The sequence below is a fragment of the Bubalus bubalis genome, chromosome X (genome assembly GCF_019923935.1).
Source record: "Bubalus bubalis isolate 160015118507 breed Murrah chromosome X, NDDB_SH_1, whole genome shotgun sequence".
NCBI lineage: Eukaryota > Metazoa > Chordata > Mammalia > Artiodactyla > Bovidae > Bubalus > Bubalus bubalis.
In genome coordinates this window covers 39,468,617-39,490,666 of record NC_059181.1, presented here as the reverse complement: position 1 = coordinate 39,490,666, position 22,050 = coordinate 39,468,617, and the positions used below count along the sequence as shown (strand labels likewise).

The 22,050-nt window shown below is 46.2% G+C and overlaps 1 long non-coding RNA gene across 6 annotated transcripts in view; it reads right to left on the bottom strand.

Moving 5' to 3' along the window:
• Positions 1-22,050, bottom strand: part of LOC102408422 — an 84,414-nt gene that overhangs the window by 52,891 nt on the left and 9,473 nt on the right. For all 6 annotated transcript variants that reach the window (XR_006548814.2, XR_006548816.2, XR_006548811.2 and 3 more), the window contains exon 3: positions 3,216-3,342. This is a non-coding gene — a long non-coding RNA (uncharacterized LOC102408422). The remainder of the gene's footprint in view (positions 1-3,215; positions 3,343-22,050) is intronic.

Here is a 22,050-nt window from a genome sequence, read left to right as displayed (position 1 = left end):
CCCACATAAGAGAGGGCAATCTGCTTTACTCAGTCCATCTATTCAAATGTTAATCTCATCCAAAAACACTCTCAAAGATATACCCCAAATAATATTTGCCCAAATATTTGGGTCCCCATGGCCCAGTCAAGCTCACACCTGCAATTAGCTTTCACACTGTCCCCCATGAACTCAACCTGTTTATCCTTGGACATTCTTAGCTTGTGGGACCATTTTTGCTCTTGCCTGGCCTAAATCTTATGCTTTAAAGAGTCCTGCCCTCACCCATACATTATTCATGTATTTTCATAATGTTATTGAAAATTTCTCCTCTTGATAATATCTCCTCTTACAATAGGGGGGGAAAATAGAAGAAAGACAAAAGGGGTATTAGGGTATCCTAGTTCTAAACACTTTTTCTTAATAGGTTTGGGGGAAAATCAATTGAAAATACCTTAATAGGAAAATACTTTAATAGTCTAGGACAGTTCTTAAATTATAAAGTACATCAGAATCATCCAAGGGCCTGTTAAAACACAGATGGCTGGACCCCACCTGCAGAATTTCTGATTCAGTAGGTCTAGGATAGGGCCTGGGAATTTGCATTTCTAACAAGTTTCCATGATACTAATTCTACTAGTCTAAGACTACATTTTGAGTAGGAAAATGCTAGGGGGAAAAGCCTGTCCATGACGTGACCAGAACTGATATGGCATTCAAGGACCTGTGTTTCTGCTATCTTGGTACACTTGACCATTTCAGACTACCTCACAGTCTCAGACGGCTGCATGAGCTCCAGCCATCAGGACTAGATTCTAAATAAATGTTAAAAGGAACAGAGAAAGACCACTCCTCTTAAGGATACTTCCCAGAAGTTCCATGCAAGACTTCTACTCACATTCCACTGACCAGAACGTAGTCGTATGCCACAACTCGCTGCAAAGGAAGCTGGGAAAATAATTTTTTTTTCTCCAGGAGGCTATGTGCCCAGCTAAAATTCTATTACTTTTAAATAGTGAAGAATGGGACTTCTCTGATTGTCCAGTGGTTGATAATCTGCCTCCCAATGCAGGGGAAATGGGTTTGATCCCTGGTTGGGGAACTTAGCCTGCACACCACAACTAGAGACCCATGTGCTACAACGAAAACCCAGCGTAGCCAAAAAAAAAAAAAAATATATATATATATATATATATATATATAGCTAGGGGAGTGGGGCAGAGGGAGAGCTAGTTAGGGACAATGAATGGCCTCTACCATGGGGATCCCTTCAGCTTACTTGGAACACAAAATTATTCTTTCCTTATGTCAGCATGTAACCTGGGCCTACTTTCCCTTCTGGGTCAGAGGCACAGTACATGCAGCTCAATAAATAGGATTTAGAACCTTGCAAAGCCTAGTGATTCAGGAATTACCAGTCTGGCCTATGTCACATGTGCTCCTTGCTAACTGCTGGAAGAATGAAGATGGAACTCCAAAGCTAGATTTGGGCATTCCCGTGTTCCCTCTCACTGGTTTGGTTAATTGGTTATCCTGTTAACTGGCAGAGGTTTTGGCTTCCTCTGGTTCACTTGCCTTCTGAAATCCAGTAAGAATCAGACGTCAGCAACTTTAGGGGGGAATGTCCTCCAGAGGAAAGACCTGGAACTCCAGCAATGCACATAATTAAACTTGCTCACTCAGTTCTAGAAAGGACATAGAATAAACAAGCTTTTCACAATCCCTGTAGCTGTGCCAGACGACAGAGGTTTTTTCTAAGACCCCTCCCCCCACCAAGTTCTGGGCCCCAAGGTGGAGGATGGGCCTGTGAGATCTCGGCTGCTAAGAGAAAAGGAGGCGTGGGAAAAAATGCCGCCAGAGTCAAAGCTCAAACAGACATTTTCTTCAATGCTTGACTCAGTGGTTTAATTTTTAATGTGGCTCTGGTTGATGAAACCGAGATCCAAAAAGAAACTACTGTTCCCTGATTAACCCTTCTAGCCACTGGGTGCCACTATTGATTTGTTCGGTTAACCAAACTGCCAAAAAAAAAAAAAAAAAAACTACTTTGGGGGGACGCGGGGGAGGCAGAATTCTCAGTATAGATTACTTTGGTAAAGCAGGAAGTGAAAACTGAACCCCAAAAAAAGTCTGTATGTGTGTGTATATATATATTCCCTTAGATGTATGTCATTTTTTTTTCTGACTTCCTCTCACCAGACAACATACTTTTATTACTTTTATTTCTCTGTAGTATCTCCTCCTTGATCTTATAATGAATTTCAGAGTAATGCTTTGAAGAACTGCTTCGAAAATTACATTACGTTTCCTAAAGTCCCTTACCACTCTTTAAAAAAAACCAAAAAAAACAAATATGTACAAACTCTACTGCTTCGTGATGTTTGCAATCATTTATACATGTCATCATCATTGACAACAAATGTTTATAAAGTGCCTACTATGAGCCTGGGCTGGTGAATAGAAAAATGAACAGGTTCCTGCCAGCAAAGGGTTATATTCTCTCTTTATCGGTGGAAATATGACATACAGTCAAGAATATAAAGGTAGGGATTTTCCTGGTGGTCTGGTGGTAAGGACTCTGCGCTTCCACTGCAGGGAGCCTGGGTTTGATCCCTTCTCTCCTTCTGTATCCTCAAGTACACTTCATCTTCTTCCATGGCCAAGCCCCAATTTTTTTCTGATGTGCACCCTGTTGTGTGGTCAGGGAAGGGAATTTTTAAGGAGGTGAATTATGCTTGATCCAAGCCAACCATGATGGCCTGATATTACTTACCAAAGACTGGTGGAGTACACCCTTGTGACCCAGTCCTAGACAATGGGTGGCTGTTGTTTAGTCACTAAGTTGTTTAGTCACTAAGTGTGTCCAACTCTCTGAGACCCCATGGACTGTAGCCCACCAGGCTCCTCTGTCCATGGGATTTCCCAGGCCAAGGATACTGGAGTGAGTTACATTTCCTTCTCCAGGGGATCTTCCCAAACCAGGGATCAAACCCACATCTCCTGCTTGGCAGGTGGATTCTTTGCCACTGAGCCACCTGGGAAGCAGAATCTAGACAAAGGGACTGGAAGTAAAACCCACCACCCACAGAGAAGGAGGTGTCAGTTTCTTTAAACTGAACCTGTGATGTCTTCGATTGCTTTGGTCATCTTTAGACCAGGAGAGTCATCACCTCCAACAAGCCGAGGATAGTGGAGTAGAGATGCTAGCCCCTCCCCACCCCTCAAAATGAACCTACCTCAGGAGTTCTCTTGTGAGACACAGTCGCATTTTGTGAAGTCATTTCCCTGTAGTTGAAGGCACCCCGTCTGGAGCAATGGCCATGGATGCTGGCTGTGTTGCATAGTTCACTGGGGTCCATCTGCCTATGAGGAAGACATCATCAAGCCCATGTCAGGGATGAAGCAATGGAGTCTGAGAGGTTAATACCACATCCCACGTCACCCTGGTGGAACCCTATTTTAAACACAATCAGTTCCCAATAAAGGTTTGATGGGGTTCCTTTATGGCTCAGCTGGTAAAGGATCCGCTTGTAATGTGGGAGACCCGGGTTCGATCCCTGGGTTGGGAAGTTCCCTTGGAGAAGGGAAAGCCTACCCACTCCAGTATTCTGATCTGGAGAATTTCATGGACTGTATAGTCCATGGGGTTGCAAAGAGTCGGACACGACTGTGCAACTTTCACCAGTGGCCCAGCATGGGATGCAGCTGAGTGGCCGCAGGGCACAGCCATTTGGTGGCCAGGAAACACAACCCTGTGGGAGACACACCCTGTCCCAAACTTCAGACAATTCCTCCACCATCCAGCCTAAGCATCTTCCAACTCATCCCAAACAACAGTGTTCTGGGTTTCACTGAAAAGCCTCTAACCAAGCTCTTGGGTGAAGACTATCATTCGGACTGGGAAGTCCTTCCTAAGATCTGGCCTCAGTCTCCCCCATGGGAGTCCAGTTCGGGGATCCCCAGCTCCAGCACAAGACGGCCCTGTCCCGCTCCATCTCTTTAGCAGGAAGGAGAGACTGTGGCCTTGGATTCAGCACCCCGCCCTCCAGGCAGAGCCGTGACTGTGAAAAGAAATCTCTTTGAAGACAAAGACTGCCCTGCTCCCAGTGGCCGTCAGCAGCGCAAGTCCCGGAATCCCGGAGCTCCCTTTCCAGCGTCCTTCACGCTCCTTAGCCAAATGGAAAGCCCGCTCGGCAAAGCGATGCTTCTGCCCTCCCTTCTTTTGTTCGGCGTCCATTACGGGACCGTGATGCTGGTTCAGCACGCACATTTCTCTCTGGCTAGCCACCCAGCTCCGAAGCTGGGACTTGAGGGCTGAGGGCTGTCCTTCACCTGGTGCCACACTGCAGCCCATCCCCACCAGCTTCCTGAGGGCGGGGTTCTAGGCAAGGAGAACTGCTCTCCAGATTGCTTAAGGCCCCTGGGGAAATGACAAGGAGAAATTAAATCTTCCATTGCTAATCTTCCTACGTGGCTGGATCAGAACTGTTGCCTGCAGGAGATCGTTGCCTGGCTCCCACGGGCGCACAGGGTCCCCCCACGCTGCCGATAGGCAGGGGGCCAGGTGGACCGAGCTCAGGAGGCCACACAGGGTGTGATTGTCACACACCTTGCCCTGGGTCCCGTGGCAGAATTCCCCACCATTAGGCCCCAGTCACTGATATGTGACCTTGATCATCCACCTACACTTATCCCTCCAGATGCACAGTGTCTGGACCCCTTTTCAGCCTCCACTTACGCGCGCTCCTTCTGGGCTTCACTCACCCTCTTCCCACCCCAAGGCCTGGACGTGGGCTGGGCCCTCTGCCTGGAGTTCTTATTTGTCACAGGTGTAATGGCTTTCATGGCATGTCCCTGGCAGACCATGAGGGCAGGTATCTGTCTAGTTTGCCTCGAGTACCTAGCACAGTGCCCAGTGTGAACTGAATACTCAGAAATAGGTGTTAGATGAAGGCAAACATTCTTGTAGCTTAAGATGTACAAAGCATGGTCTTGGGCACTGCGGCGATGCAGAATGAACACATCATCATCACCATCACAGCTAATTCACTTCATCTGCAACTAATGACCCCAAGGATTGCAAGTGTGCTTAATCACTTCAGTCGTGTCCGACTCTGTGCAACCCCATGGACTGTAGCCCACCAGGCTCCTCTGTCCATGGGATTCTCCAGGCAAGAATACTGGAGTGGGGTGCCGTGCCCGCCTCTGGGGGATCTTCCCAACCCAGGGATCGAACCCACATCTCTTTCATCTCCTGCATTGGCAGGTGGGTTCTTTACCACTAAGCGCCACCTGGAAAGCTCCAGATCCCAAGGATTAGGTATAATTTAGTCTCTCCATTTACAGAGGAAGAAACTGAGGCACAGACATGTTAAGAAACTTGCTCAATGCAGGTCATCCATTCCAGAACATACGTTTGTGACCCCTATGCTATCATGCCTTCCAAACTATATGCCCTCTTGGGTGCCTCCACATGCCTCCCTAAGTAGACCATTCCCTGTTTTAGGGCAGGACAGGCCTTTCATCTCGTTGGTATTTTCCCCTAGCCGGGAGCCATCCAGGCTCTCAGTAAATACCAGTTAACAATCGTACCTGATTCAGTCAAAAGAAATCACAAGCTTAGTTTTCACGGGCTTGCTTTCTAAGACAAAACGAGATAGGAAGTGAAAAAGAAAAATACGTTACAGGGGAATCAGGGATTTGCCCCCCGCATTGGATAGATTCTTATCCTTTTCCTTCAGAGCTTGCTGCTTTTGTAAAACTGAAGCGAGAAAGAAGGAAATAGAGGTTGGAACATTAGTGAAGCAGGTCAGAGATTTGCCTGTGATCTCCAAGGCTGCGTGTGTTCCTTGATCTAGAAGTCTGAGAATTCCCAGGAGGGGCCTTGTTCATCCCACGTGGAATTTGGCGAGGGGCAAGAACAGGACAGGGAGTTGACAGGGCAGGAGCAGCGTGCTGCTCCTAGATTTGCCAGTCTGCTGCAGAGCAGCCTGACTCACTGTCTCTGCGACTGGGAAATTAGGATGCAGCCGCCCCTGACCTTGGCACCCTGAGCAACAGTACCTGTTAAGACTGCATTAGGGTGCAAGTAACTGAGCACTTTGTGAATGGCATCCTCAACAAACCCAAGGGTTATTTTCCTCACAAAAGAAGTCTAGAATTCGACGTCTATAGATATGAGCTCAGTGCCTTAATACATAAGGGACAGCGTTTCTGTGATCCTCCTGGTCTTCCCTTCTGGCCTCAAGACAGCTGCTGCAGCTGTAAGAGCATGTTCATGGTCAAGGCAGGAAGGCGGGGGAGGTGTGCCAGCAGCAAAAATATCTGTTCCTTTTATAAAGAAGTGAAAGCTTTCCAAGAAACCTTCCAAAAGGCTTTGGCTTATGAGCCAATACCTGGCAGTGGGTCACGTGGCCACCCATAATTGTGAAGGGAGCCGGAAGAGAGAGCTTTCAGGCCTTTCACTTTATACATCAGGGAAGCGGGTTGGGAATGGGGCTTGGCTGCAGTTCTTCCCAAAGCAGAGCCTGAGCTGAGGATTTGGGTGCAGGTTGCTTATTTGGAAGGTGACCCGCGGAAGCGTGGTGAGGGAGTGGGGAGATGAGATGAAGAGGGAAGCCCATTCTGGGGGTGTTGATGAGCAAGTTACCCTGAGGGTGGCAGCTCCCTCCCACCCAAGACCCCGAAAGGCTATGTGGGACACATGTCAGAACACATCCCCACTCCGAACACCCAACTCGGGGTTAGCTGGGTTGACCATTTCCCCAGGATGCTCACTCTGTGGCATTTCCAGGTTGCATGCTTCCAGCAAGATCGCTGGTGCCAAAGGAAGTCCACAGGCCGAGAAGGAAAGAGAAGCAAGCCCTTTAAGCTCTCTAGAAACAGCTCAGTGCAACTGCAGGCGAACTCAGAAGTGGGCCAAGGGGATCCAGAGATGGGTATCCACAGTGTCTGCTCTGGCCCCTGACACTGGTAACCCCTGCAGTCCCTCCCGACTCCACCCCCCAGGGCCCAGTGCTTGGTGACTCCCCAAGGCCGCTCCCTTCAGCCCTTTTCCTTCTAGGTCCTTCTCTACATCCATCCTCTCCCCTCCCCCACCTACCCTCAGATAGGCCCTTGGGTACTCCAGAAAGAGTGTAATAAACTTACACATTAATATTATATTAATATATCAATAACATGCTCAGTCACTCAGTCATGTCCAACTCTGCAACCCCATTCTCCAGTTAACTGGAGTATTCTCCAGTTAAGAATACTGGAGTGGGTTGCCATGCCCTCCTCCATGGTTCTTCCCGACCCGGGGATCGAACTTGAGTCTCTTACATCTCCTGCATTGCAGGTGAAATCTTTACCCACTGAGTCACAGAGGAAGCCCTATATCAATAACAATAGTATATACAAGGCCCCTTGAGTTCACCATGAACCTTTGTGTGTATTATTTTGTTTAAAACTCACAATGTTGCCTAGTGATGAATCTGAGGTTCAGAGAAGTTAAGTAACTTGCCCAGAGATACTCAGCTAATATCAATACATGGACCAAGCTGGGTAACTTCTAAATGCTAATACTCCAATATCAAGCTATTCCTACCCACCCCCCCAACCCCCCACCACGATGCCTTCTATTTTCCTGTCCTGCATAGGCGGTCAATAAATATTTGTTTTTAAAGGACTTTTGCACCCCTCCAAAAAATTGCTACTTGTGGGAACTGTAGATGTGGGAGAGTCTGCTGTGCTGTGCTTAGTCACTCAGTTGTGTCCGACTCTTTGCAAGCCCATGGATTGTATAGCCTTCCAGGCTCCTCTGTCCATGGGGATTGTCCAGGCAAGAGTACTGGAGTGGGTTGCCACACTCTCCTCCAGGGGATCGTCCCAACTCAGGGACTGAACCCAGGTCTGATGCATTGCAGGCAGATTCTTTACCATCTGAGCCAAGAGGCAAAGCCAAGAATACTGGAGTGGGCAGCCTATCCCTTCTCCACAGCATCTTCCTGACCCAGGAATCTGTGTCTCCTGCATTGCAGGTGGATTCTTTACCAGCTGAGCTACCAGGGAAGTGGGAGAATCTGCTAGGAAACATATTCTAGAATAAAATCCAAACTAGCCAATATGGCCCTCCACTGTCTAATAGTTACCCACCTTTCCTTTCATCTCATCTTTCTCCTTCTGTCTACCTGCCTTCACTTCCCCAAGTCGCATCCTTCACTAATTATACTCCTATTCCTTGAATAAGCCATGCTCTTTCCTGCCTCTGTTTTTGCTGTTCCCTCTGTCTAAAATACTCTTCCCCTGGTTCTATTATTACTGACTCTGACTCATCCTGAAGCTCTCAGGTTAAATGTTACCTCTGTTGTTAAGATAGGAGTTCTCCCCATCCCACCCCCCAAAAAACTATTCTTTTCTCCCTTGATTAAAAAAAAAAAACTTTATAACTTTTTCACTGAACCCATGGTTTGCCATAACAAGGTGTACATTTCCCAGTTAGATGTGACCATGTGACAAAGTTCTGGCCAATAAGGGATAAGATGAAACGGTGGATACAATTTACAGAAAGTGTCCTTAATGTGGAGTCTGCCAGCTGGAATGGGCCCCAGAAGGCCAGGGCTCAAGCAGAGGAGACCAGGGATGTTGCAAGCTATATAGAGAAGCCTCACATCCAACGTGGTGAGGAGCCATAGGATAGCCATAGCCCAGGAGGCCTGGAGGCCAACAGCATTCTCAAGCATGAGGAAACAGCTGTGTAAATGTCTCCATTCCCAAGATGGACACAGAAATGGCTGTGAGGCTGGAAAACCAAAAGGCCTCTGAGTAGTAGTGAGGGGACTAGAGTGGACCACAGGAACCAGAGACCGTGGCAGCTCTAAAATGATCAGCAGCCAATGCAGGAAGAAAGAGAGGGTGTAGCTGACTGTATCTGGAAAGCAGCCTATACAACACTAATGAATTCACATGCTCTTCTAGAATGTGCCATTACCACCCCCCCCCCCACCAAGAAGTAGTCGTCCTCTCCAACTCTTGAAGTTTGGCAGGCTTTTGTGACCACCTTGACAAACGGAATGTGATGACGTGATACCACACGATTTTTAAGGACTAGGTCATGAAAGGCCAAGTGGCGCACTCCAACCCCTCTCCTCTTCATTTACCCTTGGAGCCCAGTTGCCATGCTGTGAGGAAGCCCAGACCACAGGCAGAGGTCATGTATAGGTGTTCCAGCTGACAGCCCCAGATGAGGTCTCAGACAACACCCTGCAACCACTGTCTGAGGGGGCCGTGGAGTGATGCCAACCCCCAGTCCTCAGGCCACCCCAGCTGACACCAAAGAGCTGTCCCTGCCAAGCCCTGCTCAAATCACGGATTTTATTGGAAAAATAAATTCTGTGCTTATTTTGAGTTCTGGAGAGTTTTGGTATGCATCTAGAGGTGGATAATCCAATTGGGCAGAAGTCAGGGAGTACCAGGAAATGGCACCCCACTCCAGTGTTCTTGCCTGGAGAATCCCAGGGACAGAGGAGCCTAGTGGGCTGTCATCTATGGGGTCACACAGGGTCGGACACGACTGAAGCGACTTAGCAGCAGCAGCAGGGAGTACCAGCAGTGGCCTGTAGGGCCAGGGGCCAGCCCTCGATTACCTCTGGGAGAAGGGAAAGGAAGAGGTGAGGATGAGGGAGGGCCGCATTTACCCTGAGAGGGACTACCTCTAAACAAGAAGTGCTGAGCTGGATTGAACTGGCATGCTGACAGTTTCCACCATCAGTGGAAATAAGAGCTCGAGAGCCAAGGTAATTCTAGTTAATTCTGGAGCTTTATAACCAGTGGAGCGGAATTCCTTCCCCCTGCCCTGCCCTCCATTCCTCTCCCACCCTCACTGCCCCCCCCCCCCCACCTACTGGATGCTTGTTTTTAAAAACTCATGTTAAAAGAAACTTAGAGACTGCAAACAAAGAAGAAGAAAAAGTAAGTAAAAAGGAAAAGGAAAATAAAGGGTGTTCGTCTCTGTACACCAGACTTTGTCACTGAGCAGAAATTCCTACCCACTTTACAATTTGGGGCTGGATGCTCCCGAGCACAGCTCTGCTTCTAGTCCTGGAGCAGTCTCTGCTTCTAGTCCTGGAGCAGTCGCTAAGTTCACACATATAAAGACTGGGGTTGCACCATCCCTTCCAGCAGGCAGTTATGATTCAGCGGGGCCACGTCATGGCTCCTGGAACCAAGTGGGTCTCTACTGAGCTCATCTCTCTACCATCCCAGCTCACCTGAGGCTTCTGGCCACAGGAGAGATGGGGAAAGATCCGTGCTGGGTGGAGAGCCCATTCCAGCTCCATTCTCAGTGGGCATAGGGGGCATTCAAGGCCGAGCAGCCACTCCACCTGTTTGCATCCCCTCTCCTTGACCTCTGCACAGAGGGCCACATGCTGGCCCAGTGGTTTTATGGATGATCCAGGCAGAAGGCGGCGGGAAGGACCACATGTGCCTCCAGGCATCCCAGCCTTCCAGTTCTGAGACCGATGTTTCAAGACTCAATAGTTTGGGGAAGGCAATCTTGCTGCAAGTATGCCTATGGTTATCTACATCTTACATTTTTACAAAAATGTATCTTTTTTTACTTTGAGACACCTGAAACAGCTCTCTGTCCCCAAACACGCCTTTGGAACTCTTTGGCTTCCTCTGCGTACAAGCCAAGCAGCGCCGGATTTTTTTCTCGCTCCCACAGAGTAGGGGCATATTCTCCAGAATAACACATGGTTGCCATTAACGCTCGTGATGTTTGGGGTTTGGTGTAAACCCACATTTTATCCATTGAACTATTTCTTTTTTTTCCAAAATAGTGAAAAGAAGTACAAAACACAAAAGCAATTACATGACTTAACTTTCCATCTCTGTCAAGCCGTGATTAAAAGTGGAAAATAATACCAGCACTTAGGTTTCTTTTTGGAAAGGCAAGAAGAAAAGGCAATTTGTTGTGATGGTTGTTTTTTAAATGCCATAAACTACTAGCGAAGAGAAGTGGAGAGAATGATGGGGGTGCCTGAGAGCACAGGAGCTAAAATGAAAGGCCTTTTTCGTGAGGGATGAGGGTTTGGTGAGCACTCAGGTCCTAGAGAAATGGGAGATGTTGCCCATTGTGAAGCTTGGGGTTGTCATTTAGCCTCTGATGGCTCACTCTTCTCTGGCAGCGTCCAAGCGAGAATGCTGTGATTGCGTGATTGACAATAAGAAATATAGATTTGGTCTTCGTCCCTTTCTGGCACAGAGCTCCTAAAACCCTTGGAATTTCTTAAGTGCTCAGAGTGATAAAGGTGTCTTTTATTCTGTTAATGAGATGACTTTTGGACTCCTTATTAAGGATAGGAGCAGGTCACCAGAGGAACCAACCCTGTGATTAGAAGCTTGGAACTTTCATTCCTATCCCCTGATCTCCTGGGAGGGAAGAGGGGCTGGAAGCTGAATCACTCGTTGATGGCCAATGATTTAATCAATCGTGCCTGTGTAATGAAGCTCCATAACCCAAAAGGACAGGGTTTAGGAGAGCCTCTGGGATGGTGAACACGTGGAGAAGTGGAGAGAGTGGTAAGTCCAGGGAGGGCATGGACGCTCCTCGTCCTTTCCACACACCTGTCCTATGCATCTCTTTCCTCTGCCTGTTCCTGACATACCTTTTTTTATAATAAACCAGTTATCTAGTAAGTAAAAGGTTTCTCTGAGTCCTGTGAGCTGCTCTAGCAAATTAATCAAACCTGAGGAGGAGGCTGAGGGAACCTTTGACTTAGAGCTAGTAGCTTAGAAGCACAGGTGACAACTTGGACTTGCAGATGGAGGGCTGTCTTGCGGGACTGAGCCTGTGGGATCTGTTTCTATCTCCGGTAGATGGGGTCAGAACTGAGTTGAATTGTAGGACACCCAGCTGGTGTCCCAGGCAGTGCTTGTTGTTGTTGCAGCGGTGGGGGGCACCCCTCTCCCTCCATGCATTGGAATTGAGATCTGGGCACTTCTCACTCGCCGAGTCTATACCAATGAGAAGGATGAACAAGCCTCTCATTCACCAGCCAACCCTGTATGATCTACTCTGAATTCCCAGAAGACTTTTAAAAGTAAGCTTGCCAAGGCCCTCCCATGGCCATTCAGCTCTGCTCTATCCACTTTCATACGTTCTGATTTGGACATGGCCACAGTTTAGGCCTTCTGAGGTCTCCGACATGCCTGTGATCCTTGGGAAGGTGGTAAAGGGATATCCCAGTGAAAGTAAAGAGGCAGAGGTTTCCATAATTCTGCATCACACAGGACTGCATTCAGCTGCCCATAAGAGAAACTCAATAACTGTGGTTGTTAGCTTAATGGCAAAGGCCCTGATTTACCTCAGGCAATAAGGAGTCAGGGTAATGAGTCCCAGGGCTAGGAGGGTGGCCCATAAAGGCCAAGAAGAAGCCAGGGCCTGTCTGTCTCCCCAGCCCCTCACTCCAGCCAAAGGAAATGCAACAGAAGATGCAATGCCAGCTAACTTCTGACTGTGTCCCCCTGGCTAGAATGGAATCACAGGGCCATCTCTCATGCACAGCTGTACGGGAAAGTGGGTTATTGGAGGTAGAGCCTTGTTCTAAAGGACTGTCAGTGAGAGGAGAGCTGAAATGTGTGTTTAGGGACCCAACAACCTGCCATACCTGCCGTGGTCTCTTTTGGACTGAGGGTTTCTTTCTTTTTTGAATGAGATGTAGTTGACATATAACATTATATTAGTTTCAAGTAAAAAACATAATGATTCCATATTTGTATATACTGAAAATGATCAGTACAATGTAAGTCTAGTTAACATTCATTACCATTCATAGTTACACAATCTTTTTCTGGTGATGAGACATTTTAAGAGCCATTCTCTTAGCAACTTTCAAGTCCTGCAATGCAGTATTATTAACAAGAGCTACCACGCTGTAGTTACATCCCATGACTTACTTATTTTATAGCTGGAAGTCTGTACCTTTTGACCTCCTTCAACTCATTTTGCCTTCCCCCTCATCCCCTGCCTTTGGCAACCACCAATCTGTTCTCTATGTGTTTTGTTGTGTCTTGTTTTTTAGACTCCACATATGTGACATCATACAGTATTTGTCTTTCTCTGTCAGGCTTATCTTACTTGGCACAGTGCCCTTAAGGTCCGTCCATGCTGTCACAAATGGCGAGATTTCCTTCTTTTTTAATAGCTGAATAGTATTCCAGCATGTGTGTGTGTGTGTGTGTGTGTGTGTGTCACATCTTCTTTACTGATGGTATAGTTTCTGTTTACACTTTGCTTCAGCCAATAGGTTGGACCACATGCAATTCAGAAATAGATTCTACCCAAACTCCTCAGGATGTTTCTTAAGTCTTATTTTACTACTGATATAGAATTGGAGGGGGAAAAAAGTTGTGCTTGTTTTGTTGATTGAGGGGCTGGAATGGGAGGGAAGTTTCCTATCAAATAAAGGGGGGCTGAGAAACACTTAAATGAGAAACTTCACACCTCTGCCAATCTCAATTCTTATAGTAAGACTATTCAGCATCCAAAGAATCTCTGAGTTAATTAGCCTGTTTATAGAGTAGTAAAAACTGCTTTCCAAGACATAGAAACTCCACGTGAAAACCGGCTTACATACTGATTGGGGGATGTATTGGCTCACATAACCTTAAAGTCCAGAGTTAAGATCTGGCTGGCTTCAGGAAAGCTTTGATCCAGCAGCACTGTGACCTCTCCAATGCCCTAGTACCCTCTCCCACATTTCACTCTTCTACCATCTGAGGCACAGACTTCTTCCTTAGGTTTGCTCCCCAAGGCAGACACTATTGATGCCCCATTCCTTATCCCTTTGGCCTGCTTGAGTTCATGGGCAGCTATGGGAGACAGTTCACTGTACTCTGACAAGTTCCTTTCTGCAGTATTCATGTATTTTGATGCTCTGCCTGGATACCTTCTCTTGCAACAAGGGAGCTGGTGCTACTGCAGGTTGGGAATTGAAACTAGGGAGACATCCCCTCTCTCTGTAGCTACATATGTGGCTTGCATTATATTTCTATTGGACAGTGTTGATATAGATTCTATAGAAAACTACAGCCTGTGCACCAAATCTGGCCCACCACCTGTTTTTGTAACTAAAGTTTTATTGGAACCTAGCCACATCCATTCACTTATATATTGTTTGTGGCTGCTTTGTCTGCAAGGGCAGAGTTTAGTAGTCACAACAAAAACCACGTGGCCCACACAGCCTAAAATTTTTCTTCTCTGGCCTGTTATAGAAAAAGTTTGCTGATCCTAGGAAAATTTCTAGGCTGCAAAAATATTACTGGCTTTCAGAAAAGAAGAAAGGTTTGGTTATGTGGGGAACATATGAAAAATACATATTTAAAACATGTATGTGGGCTTCCCAGGTGGCTCAGTGGTAAAGAATCTGCCTGCAATGCAGGAGATGCAAGTTCGACCCCTGGATCGGGAAGATCCCCTGGAGAAGGAAATGGCAAGCCACTCCAGTATTCTTGCATGGGAAATCCCATGGACAGAGGAATCTGGAGGGCTACAGTCCATGGGGTCACAAAGAGTCAGACATGACTTAGTGACTAAACAACAACAACAATATGTGTGCATGCATGTCATATGCAACTGGCGAGTATGTGTGTGTATTTGGGGATGGAAAAGAGAAGATGGCAGCCATGTGGAAATGAATGCAGACTGCTATGTGGACATCTCAGCAGGACATTGAAGTCCTGCTTCCAAGTGATGACTGACAACATAAACTTTGACTAAAATGAAAAGTGCTTCTAACACACTCTTAACAACTTGCCAGAGAAGTAGAAAAAATATTCTTATTAGGCTCAGGGTGGCAAAGTAACTCGCTCAAAGTCACACCGCTTGTGAGTAATAGAGCCTAATCTCTGACCACCTTTTTTTCCCAATTAAAAAAAAATATTTTGCTGACCACGCTGCACAGCATATGGGAGATCTTAGTTCCCTGACAAGGGATCCAATCCATGCCCCCTGCATTGGAAGTTCACAGTCTTAACCACTGGACTGCAAGGGAAGTTCCTCCCATCTTCTTTTAAAGAAGAAGCCATCTACTTTAGATGGCCAAAAAGCACTTGAAAAGATGCTCAACATCACTAATTATCAGAGAAATGCAAATCAAAAGTACAATGAGTATCATGTCACATGGGTCAGATGACCACCAACAAAACATCTACAAATAATAAGTGCTGGCGAGACTGTGGCAAAAAGAGAATCTGCCTGCACTGTTGGTGGGAATATAAATTGGTGCAGCCCCTATAGAGAACAGTATGGAGGTTCCTTAAAAAAAACTAAAAATAGAGCTGCCATATGATCCAGCAATCCTACTCCTGGGCATATATCCAGAGAAAATCATAATTCAAAAACATACATGCACTCAATATTCACTGCTGTACAAAAAAGGTCTTAATGGCCCGGATAACTATGATGGTGTCATCACTCACCTAGAACCAGACATCCTGGAGTGTAAAGTCAAGGGGGCCTTAAGAAGCATCTCTATGAACAAAGCTAGTGGAGGTGATGGAATTCCAGTTGAGCTATTTCAAATCCTAAATGATGATGCAGTTAAAGTGCTGCATTCAATATGCCAGCAAATTTGGAAAATTCAGCAGTGGCCACAGGACGGGAAAAGGTCAGTTTTCGTTCCAGTCCCAAAGAAAGGCAATGCCAAAGAATATTCAAACTACTGCACAATTGCTCTCAATTCACATGCTAGCAAGGTAATGCTCAAAATCCTCCAAGCTAGGCTTCAACAGTACATGAACCGAGAACTTCCAGATGTACAAGCTGGATTGAGAAAAGGCAGAGGAGCAAGAGATCAAATTGCCAACATCCCTTGGATCATAGGAAAATCAAGGGAATTCCAGAAAAATATCTACTTCTGCTTCACTGACTACACTAAAGTCTTTGACTGCATCGATCACAACAAACAGTGGAAAATTCTTCAAGAAATGGAAATACTAGACCATCTTAACTGCCTCCTGCGAAACCTGTATGCAGGTCAAGAAGCAACAGTCAGAACTGGACAGGGAATAACTGACTGGTTCAAAACTGGGAAAGGAGTACATCAGGGCTGTGTATTGTCACCCTGCTTATTTAACTTATATGCAGAGTACATCATGAGAAATGCCAGGCTGGATGAAGCTCAAGCTGGAATCAAGACTACCAGGAGAAATATCAATAACCTCAGATATGCAGATGACACCACCCTTATGGCAGAAAGCAAAGAGGAATTAAAGAGCCTTTTGATGAGGGTGAAGGAGGAGAGTGAAAAAGCTAGCTTAAAACTCAACATTTAGAAAACTAAGATCATGGCATCCAGTCCCATTACTTCATGGCAAATAATTGGGGAAAAAATGGAAACAGTGACAGACTTTATTTTCTTGGGCTCCAAAATCACTGCAGATGGGGACTGCAGCCATGAAATTAAAAGATGCTCCTTAAAAAATAGCTATGACAAACCTAGACAGCATATTAAAAAGCAGAGATATCACCTTGCTGACAAAGCTCCATATAGTCAAAGAAAGTGAAAGTGTAGTCACTCAGTTGTGTCCAACTCTTTTTGACTCCATGAACTAATAGTCCTCCAGGCTTCTCTGTCCATGGAATTCTCCAGGCAAGAATACTGGAATGGGTTGCCATTCCCTTCTCCAGGGGGATCTTCCCAACCCAGGGATAGAACTCTGGTCTCCAGTATTGCAGGTAGATTCTTTACCATCTGAACCATCAGGGAAGCCCTCATAGTTTTTCCAGTAGTCATGTAGAGATGTGAGAATTGGACCATAAAGAAGGCTGAGCGCCAAAGTATTCATGCTTTCAAACTGTGGTGCTGGGGAATACTCTTGAGAGTCCCTTGGACAGCAAGGGGGTCAAACCAGTCAATCCCAAAGGAAATCAACCCTGAATATTCATTGGAAGGACTGATGCTGACGCTGACACTCCAATATTTTGGCCACCTGATGTGAAGAGCCGACTCACTGGAAAAGACCCTGATGCTGGGAAAGATTGAAGGCAGGAGAAGGGGATGACAGAGGATGAGATGGTTGGATGGCATCATCGACTCAACAGACATGAGTTTGAGCAAACTCCGAGAGACAGTGATGTATAGGGAAGCCTGGAGTGCTCCAGCCCATGGGGTAGCAATGAATCACACACGACTGAGCGACTGAACAACAATATTCATTGCAGTACTATTTACAATAGCCAAGACATGGAAGCAACTTAAATGTCCATCAACAGAGGAATGGATAAAGGAGATATGGTACATATATACAATGGAAAATTACTTAGCCATAAAAATGGACAAAAAAATACCATCTGCAGCAACATGGATGGACCTAGATTGTCGTACTGAGTGAAGTAACTCAGTCAGAAAAAGACAAACATCGTATGATATCACTTAAAAGTGAAATCTAAAAAATGGTACAAATGAACTTATTTAGAAAACAAATAGAGTTATAGATGAAAACAAACTTATGGTTACCAGGGGTAAGGGGGGGCAGGGATAAATTTGGGAGATTGGGATTGTCATATACACACTGTGTGTGCTTAGTCACTCAGTACTGTCTGACTCTTTGTGACCCTATGGACTGCAGCTGGCCAAGCTCTTCTGTCCATGGGATTCTCCAGGAAAGAATATGGAAGTGGGTAGCCATTCCCTCTCCAGGGGATCTTCTTGATCCAGAGATTGGATCGAGTCTTCTGCATTGCAGGTGGATTATTTACCAGCTAAGCCACCAGAGAAGCTCCATATATACACTGCTGCTGCTAAGTCACTTCAGTCGTGTCCGACTCTGTGCAACCCCAGAGATGGCAGCCCACCAGGTTCCCCCGTCCCTGGGATTCTCCAGGCAAGAACACTGGAGTGGATTGCCATTTCCTTCTCCAATGCATGAAAGTGAAAAGTGAAAGTGAAGTCCCTCAGTCATGTCCGACTCTTAGCGACCTCCTAGACTGCAGCCCACCAGGCTCCTCCATCCATGGGATTTTCCAGGCAAGAGTACTGGAGTGGGTTGCCATTGCCTTCTCCACACACATAAACTAGGCTAGAGCTAATCTACTTCCTCCTGGATGGAGCAGTTGGCTCAAGGGGTAGGCATGTGACTCAACCCTGGCCAATTGGAGACCTTTCTCGGAATTTTCTAAGTAGCTGTTAAGAATGTAAACCTAGCCTTTTTATTCCACTTACTATTGCTATGGGACAAATTAGGTCAAAGCACAGCAGCATAAAACAACCATTTATCGTGCTCGCAGGTTCTGTGGGTCAGGAATTCTGATGGGGCACAGTGGGGAGGACTTGTCCCTATGCCCCAGCATCTGGGGCCTCAACAGGGAGGACTCAATGGCTGGGGGCCAGAGTCATGTGGAGGCAGCATTACTCCTATGTGGTGGTTGATGCTGGCTGTTAGATGGGACTTTAGCTGGGATTCTTGGCCAGAACACTTTCATGTGTTCTCTCCATGTAGCGTGGGCTTCCTGACAGCATGGCAGCCTTGGACTTCTGCCACTGCAGCTCAGGACACCGAAGGCAATTTTTCCAGCAAACAAGGCAGAAACTGTACTGTCCTTTATGACCTAGCCTAGTCACATGGTGTCACTTTCATCGTGGTCACAGGCCCACCCAGATTCAAAGGCAGAAAAACAGAGACCCTACCTCTCAATGGGAGGAATGTCAAAGTCACATTGTTAGACGAGCTGGGATGGGAGATACTGTTGTCACCACTTTTGGAAAATATAATCTGGCATTCTCTTGGTAGTCGTTTTCTCTATAAAAACAAGGCCAAGTGCCTCAGTGAGAGACTATGGAGAGAGGATCTGGCAGGTGAGGCCCTGGTTCCTAGAATCACTCTGTAGATGTTACAAGCTGCCCCAGTCATCTGACCCCAAAAATTTCCATTGTGCTTAAAAAAACTTGAAACAGGTTTCTAACCATGAGTCTGGCTGATAAAATAAATAATTATTGATATCAACACTGAGAGAAGACTTCATTCATTCACCAAATATACATAAATATGTACACACGGTAATGTGCGAAGTCCTGTGGGAGAGACAACACAGTGAGTAAGACGCATCCCCGAGTCACCCGCATGGGGTTTACATGCTGTGTTAGCTCAGGTTGTCAAAACAGAATACCACAGACTGGGTGGCTTCAACAAGAGAAATGTATCGTCTCACGGTTCTGGAGGCTGGTAGCCCACGATCAACGTGTTGACAGGTTTGGTTTCTTCCAAGGCCTCTCTCCTTGGCTTGCAGACAGCCGCCTTCTGGCTGTGTCCTCTCACAGCCTTTCCCCTGTGGATCTAAATGTCCTTCTCTTATAAGGATACCAGCCAGTTTGGATTAGGGCTCCCTTAATGGCCTCATTTCAACTTAATCACCTCATTAACAGCCGTATTTCCTAATGCAGTCATAATCTGAGGGGTTGGGGGGTCAGGCTGCAACATTATGAATTTGGGGGGGATACAATTCAGTCCATGGGCTTCACTGGTGGCTCAGATGGTAAAGAATCCGCCTACAATGCGGGAGACCTGGGTTCGATCCTTGGGCTGGGAAGATCCCCTGGAGGAGGGCATGGCAATCCACTCCAGTATTCTTGCCTGGAGAATCCCATGGACAGAGGAGCCTGGTGGGCTACAGTCCATGGGGTCACAAAGAGTCAGACACGACTGAGTGACTAACGCTTTCACACACTTCACACAATTCAGTCCATAACACAGGCTTTTAGGGATGATAATTGTGAGAGACTGGAGTATTATTCAGTAAATATTTATTCCCGTTGCCCTTCCCTCTTGGGCTGTTGTCCTCCCCTGCTCCACTGACCTTGGACTTGAGTCTGTGACTTGCTGTAACCAACGGAGAGTGAGCAGGTGTGATGCCAGCAAAGACTTTAAAGGTGCTTGCATTGTTTGGCTTGCCTTTTGCTCTCTGGTGATCTACCGTAAGATGAGGATGTACCCAGGAAGCTGCTGGCCCAAAGAAAATGAAGAGACACGTGGGGCAGACCTGGACCCAAGCTACAGCATGCAGCCAAACTCAGCTGAGATCAACAGAACCCCCACCTCATGAGCAGGAAATAAACATTTAAAGCTGCTGAGTTCGGGTGTGCTTAAAACTTTTGTTACACAGCATGATTGCAGCAATAGCTGACTAATGTGATAAGTAATAAAGTAAATTACTATGTCATGTAGACAAAAAGCTTTTCCTCTGTGCTGAACTTTATTTTACCAAAGATTTCAGATAGATAGAACTCCTTTTTTTTTCCTACTGGTTAAACAGACAAGCCATAAATTATTTTGATTATCTAGCATACTTGACAGGGAGGAAAAGATTTTTCCAAACACATTGCATATGTTTTTACTTTCAGGAGGATTATTAGTATTTTGTGAGTGTCAGCAAGGCACTAAGTGCTGACCTGGGATTCCAGGAAGCGTAGTTCATGCCCAGAAACCTCAATACTGGAGTTACCTAAGGACCATCAGACAGATGAGGTCATAAGCTAAGAATGTCTTAAATATGTGAAAGGATTGTGAGTAATTATTTAATTATGCTGGTGATTAAAAGCCCAGGCTCACATACCTTCAGTCTCAGGTATGGCTCCCTACATATTTCCAAATTGAAATTTCTCAAAGCTTTGATAGCTCTGGTATGTCGTTTTTTATTTCTAATCCTAGGAATCTGTTCCAAGGTTGGAGGGACATCTTCCACCCTACGGGGTCCAAACATTGGTAGCGCCATTTATTCATTCTTACTTTCCTGATAACCTGCCAGGATCCAAGATTTATAATCAACTGCATGGGATTTTGAACATTAGTTGAAATTACACTTTATATGGCCTGCAGATCCTCTGTTTTATTTCATTTAGGCTCACCCGTTTCCACTGCATCTCTAAGCAAAGGTCACGACCTCTTTCAAAAAGGGCTCAACGGAAGGGAAAATAGCAAGTCTACGTGTTGAAGTAAGAGAATTTGGTTCATAAAATAAAACTAAGGCGACAGAAGGCAAAGGGAGTTTCCGCTGTTTGAAAAGGGGCTTTCTCAGCACAAGCTTGGAAAAAAATGTTGATGATTTATGCAAATTAGAGAGGAAATGTGCCCCAAGGGATCTTGGCACAAAAGCTCAAGTCGGAATTCTGGATTCAAGGCTGGCAGTGTCTCTGATTCACTCTGTGACTGGGGCTGAGCCATTGAACTTCTCTGTTTCTAAATACCCTCATCTATAAAGGCGGGCTAACAATGCTGCTCTTCCTGCCCCTGAAGGGGAGGCAGTAAAAATGAATGAAATGTCAGGGAATTACTTCTAAAAGCCATCGATTAGAAATACAGCATATGGTCTTAATGAGAGCTTGTTTCTGCCACAAATTTTTCCCTACTCCCTACGATCACTCCAGCTAGAGTGCCACAGAAATCAACTTCTCTCTTCAGCTATCTTCACATGCCGCTTTTCCAATCACAGAGGTCTTTAAAACAGCACTCCTGCCTGCTCTGGGTGGGCATGACGAGGCCGTGGCTCCTGGCTCCTTTCTACATGGAGCCATGCAGTCCAGATTTTCCGAGACGGTGGTGATTTAAAATATTCTGTCCCATTGTCAGACCATGTGTTGGAACATGTGTCAGATCACGTGTCCTGATCATTGCCTTAGAAAATATGGTCGCTCACACCTTCATGGGAAAAGAAGCACCTGCTTGTTGCCTAAAGTCCTCTTTGGAAAAGCATGGGAATAAGCCATAAAGCTGTAGAGACTCACTGATTGATTGAGCAGTGGATATATAAACAGGGAAGGGGAAATGGGGGAGAGTGTTAATTTGACTCAATCATTATGTGCTAGGGTAGGGTGGGGAAACTCACCTGTTTCTTAAGTAGCTAAGTTTGCGCTGGGCACTGGGCTAACCACTGTGGTTACAGAAACAGATAGACAACATCCCTGGGCCTGAGCAGCTTGCAGTGCAGTGAAGGACAAAGGCAGGTAGCAATTAACAAACTAAGGGGTGCTTCCAGGCTGTCATGAGAGCAAGGACAGTTTGTGGGGAATCAGGAAGGGCTTCACAGAGGTG